Raw genomic sequence first — 6,522 nt, 5'->3', positions numbered from 1 at the left:
ATTTCTCTTCGAATGTTCTTCGTATTCGAAGTTGAAGTTCTTGAAGTTCTTGGAGGCTTTAGAGCTTGGTTCCGGCAGAGCTTCTGGACTTCTGAATCTTCTCTGATGCTGCTTGTGCTTCAAATGGCTTGGTGTCCTCCTAATGGCTTAGGAAGGCTTCTATTTATAGGAGTTTTGGGGTAGGTAAGCGACACGTGGCGGAGTCTGATTGGTGACACGTGGCAGAGCTTGATTGGTCCGCTTATGTCATCGCTTGCACATGCTGGAATGATTGTGTCATCGCTTACACGTGCGAGGTTGCTTATGTCATCGCTTACACGAGCTGATGCATGATTGGTTCTTGTATGACACTTGGCGAATCTCTGTTGGCTTCTGAATAGCAATAGTAAAACCTAGCAGTAGCATGTGGCGCTTTGTAATTGGCTGCATTTTGTGGACTTGGTAGTGTGACGTGTCAGCTTGTGATAGGTCGGGAATTTTCCCTGTCTACACCTACCTTAACACTGCCGCCGCCGCTCTCGTCCACTACTACCATCTCGCCGCCACTCTCTGCCAAAACCACCTGTGCCAAAAACCTAACCGTCCCGCTCATCCACGCCACCGTGGATGACACCACCCTCGACTCTCTCAACTACCTCGACGACAACCCGGATACCCACTTTCTCGAACAGTTAGTGCCCGACCCGGATCAGGAAGAGAGGCTTGTAAACCCGTGCGTGCTACAGGTCACGGTGTTTAAGGGCGGTGGGTTTACTCTCGGGGCCGCACTACACCACTCGCTGTGTGCTGTACTCGGTGCCACTCAGTTCTTCAACGTTATGGCTGAGTTGGCTCGTGGGGCGACTCGGGCTTCGGTTGAACCGGTGTGGGATCGAACGAGTCTGGGACCCACGAGCAGAAGCTAGATCTGAAGCAACACTAGAAGGCAGATCATAAGAAGAAGAAGAAGAACAGCTCCACCTCCACCGGGCCCGACGGCGAAGTTGTCACCGCCGCCTCTGGCTCCACCTCCACTCCTGAACCGGACGGCGTTTGAAGTTACGGAGAGGTAATATTTGCACATCTCTTTACATCTCATTACACAAGTTTTTTCCCTTTTGAGTTTCATTGGATGCCATGGAAATAAAGTTACTAACCTTTTTGTTTGGATACAAATTTGGGTAGGCAAGCCGTTTGTTAATTTTAGATAATTAATCTTAGGAAGTCTAGTAAAAATTTGAATAAATATCTCTGGAATCAATATTGAATTCTTGACAACCTTTGTCTCTTGCAAAAGTCAAATTACAATGGTAATGCTGAAGATAAGGAGGAAGTTTATGCACCGTAGTTGAATGTCTAAGAGGTATTGAATCCGGTTGAGGTTCAAGTGGGGGAACTAATGATGGAGTAGGCTCAAAAAATATACTTCTAGCAGTATCAACCCTCTTGTTCATTACAGCTTGCGAATTTGATAGCTATGTCATAGTGAATGGCACCAGTGATTCTGTCTAGAGCTTCCATTTTTGATACAACGGGTGGATGAGTGAAGCTAGAACTAGGTGAAGCACAGAACAAGGGATGGTCAATTGCAAAGAGTTTTGACAAGTTTGTGCACAACGTCGGTGAGGTTGCACCTTGGATGTTGCCAGGTTAGGACTAGGAGGTATGCAGATTTGGTGGCACCAAAAGTGTCCACAAATGGATGGTTTGGATGAATTTTGGAGATGGGGTTTAGTGTCACAAAAACTATAGGAGCCATGTAAGGATAATTTTCATGAAGCCAAATGGTGATTGCTATTGGAGGTGAGGAATAGGACACAAAAAAATAGCCATTTGCATTTAGGAGATTCACTGTGGTGCCATCATTGTGAATGAAGGTATCAATTGAAGGGTTGAGAGTGGGATAATCTTGAAGTAGTGAAGTCAGGTGCTTTTGGATGATCCATTTTTGTTCAGGGTCTGAATATGACAGAGCAAGTGAGGTGGTGGAAGAAAGTGCAGAATCAATGAATTGGATTGAAGATGCTGTTTCCATTTTGAGAGAGAGAGAGAGAGAACTTTGGATGGCCAAAGATGAAATTTGGTATATAAGATTTCGTGCCAAAATGTTAGCTTAAATCTTTTGTGATCTCATATGTTATTTCTTAATCACAACGCAGAGAAAAAGACCAATTCCTGTTCTTATCTAAATTTATCACAATATAAAAAGACCATAACGTTGGAGTCAATTATGAAAAGTTATCAACAGGTTTTTAGTTGCTTGGAAGCCAAGTACTTTGTTCACCTGAGGAGGTTTCCTGCTTCCTCTCCCATTCAAAGTCATTGTGACCGTGTTAAAAATTCAATATTTTTAGAAGTTTCTTTCTGCTTCTTCTTTTTAATTTTTAATACTATTTTTTTATAATTCATGAAAATGATTTACTACAATAGCTAGTTATAGTAAAGGGCTGTGCAGAATGGAGAATATTCTAAGCATGTATGTGGGTTGAAATTTGGCAATTCCTTCCTTACTAGCATTTTGTAGACTAAAAAAACTATATGACTTGGCAAAGTGTTTTCATCTAGACTTGACTTGGGACATAACATCACTGTAGCCTTGCTTGCTCTGGTTTTTGTGTAGTTCTGACATAGTCCAACCAAAATGGTGCACTAATTAAAAACTATCGCTTGGAAGCACATCAATGAATATGACATATAGAACATATGAATACTTTGGCGGATTGAGATCCACATAGTAAGGTCAGCCTTATTTGTTAGAGTTTTCATAGAGAATAATAATATCATAGTATTCTTAAATAGTTAAGTTTTGAAGATATCATAATATTTTTGTCCACTTGAACCTTGCAGTCAACATAAAAAGATCAGAACGCTTGCATGCTAGTTCATTTATGTAAGGAATAGTGACAAGATATTTGTATATTGGTGTAAAATGTTTTGTTTTGTTTTTTTGAGAATCTGGTGTAAAATGTTTTTTTTTTTTTTTTGTTGGTAAACAACAATGAAAATAGATCAGATACAAATAAGTCTATTAGAAGCATGCTCAACTTTATCAAAGGACAGCAAATTCTCCACCACAGGCGATGGGCTATCAAAATTAACATAGTCAAAAAATTGGGTGGCTCCTAACTTAGCTAGTTCATCACCACACTGGTTTGCCTCCCTCAAGATGTGTTGGACTATCGATTAGTGGAATTTCCTCAATAGGATCTTGCAGTCATTGAGCAAAGACTCCATCATAAGATTATTCATACAATTATTGGTAAGCAATTAAACAATAAGCTCAGCATCTAGTTTCACACATAAAGAGTTAATCCTAAGTTGGGTTGCTAGAATGAGCCCATCCTTTAGAACCCATAATTCTACCATCGCACCAGATGTTATGCCTAAACATCTTGCATATCTTGCAACCCATTCTTCATTCTTATTTCATTTCAGCCCACCTCCTCCTGCCAGGCCCAGGTGTAAAATGTTTAGTACCGTATAGACAGGACCTATATATAGAGAAGTTAGAATAACTAGTAGTAAAGTAGAAATTTGGATCTATATCTGGTTAAGGTAGAGGCATAGCATAGACATCCAAAAACTTTAAGGTGGGAATAGGAAGTTGGATCACTTAACAGCTTTGTGGATTTAGTCTACAATTTTTTTGTGTAACTTTCATTTCTATGCGTTGCATTTTTATTTTTATTTTTAGGAATTTTAATATAATTATTTTTTTGTCTCTTTTTCCTTTGTAGGCATTGAAACCATCATTCCATATACCAGCAGTCCATTTATATACCATTGTATATTTCAGTACACCATATGTACTGGTATTACCATATATTAGCGTACATATATTCTGATGGTAGGTACATACACTAGGTATCATTACCATTTACTTAGGCAATATATCCTTGGCATATGACCATACTTACTTGGCATACGACCATGCTTTGATATCATTACCATTTACTTAGGCAATATGTCCTTGGCATATGACCATACTTACTTGGCATACGACCATACTTAGATATCATTACCATTTACTTAGGCGATATGTCCTTGGCATATGACCATACTTAGGTATCATTTCCACTTAGGCGATATGTCCTTGGCGTGACCATACTTGGGTATCATTTCCATTTACTGATTTACTTAGATGATATTACCTTGGCATGACCATACTTATGTACATATATGATTCAGAGTATTTTACATTTGTGGTCTATAAGACTAAATTCCTCAATGGCAGAAAAGAGAGCATGTAAAAAGGGGGAGGGGGATCCACAACCACAAATGTAAAATACTCTGAATCATATATGTACATAAGTATGGTCATGCCAAGGTAATATCATCTAAGTAAATGGAAATAATACCAAGTATGGTCATGCTAAGGATATATCACCTAAGTGGAAATGATACCTAAGTATGGTCATATGCCAAAGACATATTGCCTAAGTAAATGGTAATGATATCTAAGTATGGTCGTATGCCAAGTAAGTATGGTCATATGCCAAGGACATATCGCCTAAGTAAAAGGTAATGATATCTAAGCATGGTCATATGCCAAGTAAGTATGGTCATATGCCAAGGATATATTGCCTCAGTAAATGGTAATGATACCTAGTGTATGTACCTACCATCAGAATATATGTACGCTAATATATGGTAATACCAGTACATATGGTGTACTGAAATATACAATGGTATATAAATGGACTGCTGGTATATGGAATGATGGTGTCAACGCCTGCAAAAGAAAAAGAGACAAAAAAATAATTATATTAAAATTCCTAAAAATAAAAATGCAATGCATAGAAATGAAAGTTACACAAAAAAATTGTAGACTAAATCCACAAAGCTGTTAGGTGATCCACCTTCCTATTCCCACCTTAAAGTTTTTGAATGTCTATGCTATGCCTCTACCTTAACCAGATATAGATCCAAATTTCTACTTTACTACTAGTTATTCTGACTTCTCTATATATAGGTCCAGTCTATACGGTACTAAACATTTTACACTCGGGCCTGGCAGGAGTAGGTGGGCTGAAATGAAATAAGAATGAAGAATGGGTTGCAAGATGTTTAGGCATAGCATCTGGTGCCATGGCAGAATTATGGGTTCTAAAGGATGGGCTCATTCTAGCAACCCAACTTAGGATTAACTCTTTATGTGTGAAACTAGATGCTGAGCTTATTGTTTAATTGCTTACCAATAATTCTATGAATAATCTTATGATGGAGTCTTTGCTCAATGACTGCAAGATCCTATTGAGGAAATTCCACTAATCGATAGTCCAACACATCTAGTGGGAGGCAAACTAGTGTGGTGATGAACTAGCTAAGTTAGGAGCCACCCAATTTTTTGACTATGTTAATTTTGATAGCCCATCGCTTGTGGTGGAGAATTTGCTATCCTATGATAAAGTTGAGCATGCTTCTAATAGACTTATTTGTATCTGATCTATTTTCATTGTTGTTTACCAACAAAAAAAACATTTTACACCAGATTCTCAAAAAAACAAAACAAAACATTTTACACCAGTATACAAATATCTTGTCACTATTCCTTACATAAATGAACTAGCATGAACCCCACCAATGACATTGTATGTAATTCTATCACCACCATATGTTACATCCATGCCATTGCTGTTTAGCAGTAAAACTCCATGGCTAGTTCCAGCTTTCACCTTTCCATCCGCGGTAGGCCACTTGACATCAATGTAAAAGGGATGGGAAACATAAAGGTTGGTATCGGTTCTCGAGCTAGGAATGTCAGCATTCCACAATGTAAAAGTCTGATTAGGAATCAACTTGAAAGTGCTCTTTGTGTGCTCTCCTAGGACCCAGGCCATACAGGAGGACCTGTTTAGTGGAAGTGAGGAAGAGAGTTGAAGGTATTGATCCTTGAAGGCCAAGAAAGTGTTGGAGTTGGACACATCAGGTGAGGTGTTGAAGAGGACATCGCCGGAGGAGCGGTGGGCCACAATGAAGCCAAAAGGGGTGGTGTTGTGGAGGGTGAAAATAGCTCCACATCAATAATTCAAATGGATAGCAAAATTGTAATGATCAACTCTTTTTATATAAAAAAAGTCAACTTTTTATTTGATGTTAATATCATGGTAAAGGGTCCGTTTGGATAGCACTTATTGTTGCTGAAAGTTGATAAAAACTGATTGTTGCTGAAAATACTGTAGCAAAATAATTTTTAAATGTGTGAATAGTATTGTGGGACCCACTTTTAATATTAAATATTGCATGAATAGTGCGTGAACAGTGCGTAAGCAGTGCACGCACTGTTTACGCACAGTAAATTTTGTCCCCCCAAAGTCAACAAAGTGCGGCAAAAAAAAAATAAATAAATAAATGGTAAAACGCAACTTTACTTTGAGTAGCAAAACTTGCTATCCAAACGCAGGCAAAATCTAATTCATTCAATTCAAAATGAATTATTAAGATTTTAGAAATTCTGCGATAGACTTGTTCCTAATAATTATGGAAGATCTTAAATGTAAGAAAAAATTAGCTAGTACACAAACAATAAAAAAGTCCAATTAG

The 6,522-nt window shown here is 38.3% G+C and overlaps 1 long non-coding RNA gene and 1 pseudogene across 1 annotated transcript; one reads left to right on the top strand and one right to left on the bottom strand.

Moving 5' to 3' along the window:
* The first annotated feature begins 560 nt into the window (after positions 1-560).
* On the top strand, positions 561-6,079 carry LOC136062134 (uncharacterized). Its single transcript, XR_010623964.1, has 2 exons — positions 561-1,048; positions 5,625-6,079. It is a non-coding gene; the product is annotated as an uncharacterized LOC136062134 (long non-coding RNA).
* Positions 1,372-2,018, bottom strand: LOC111993836 (protein ELC-like; annotated as a pseudogene).
* Positions 6,080-6,522: the final 443 nt, after the last annotated feature.

This window comes from Quercus suber, unplaced genomic scaffold, assembly GCF_002906115.3.
Source record: "Quercus suber isolate HL8 unplaced genomic scaffold, Cork oak 2.0 scaffold_384, whole genome shotgun sequence".
Taxonomy (NCBI): domain Eukaryota; kingdom Viridiplantae; phylum Streptophyta; class Magnoliopsida; order Fagales; family Fagaceae; genus Quercus; species Quercus suber.
This window is presented reverse-complemented; position numbering and strand designations above follow the sequence as displayed.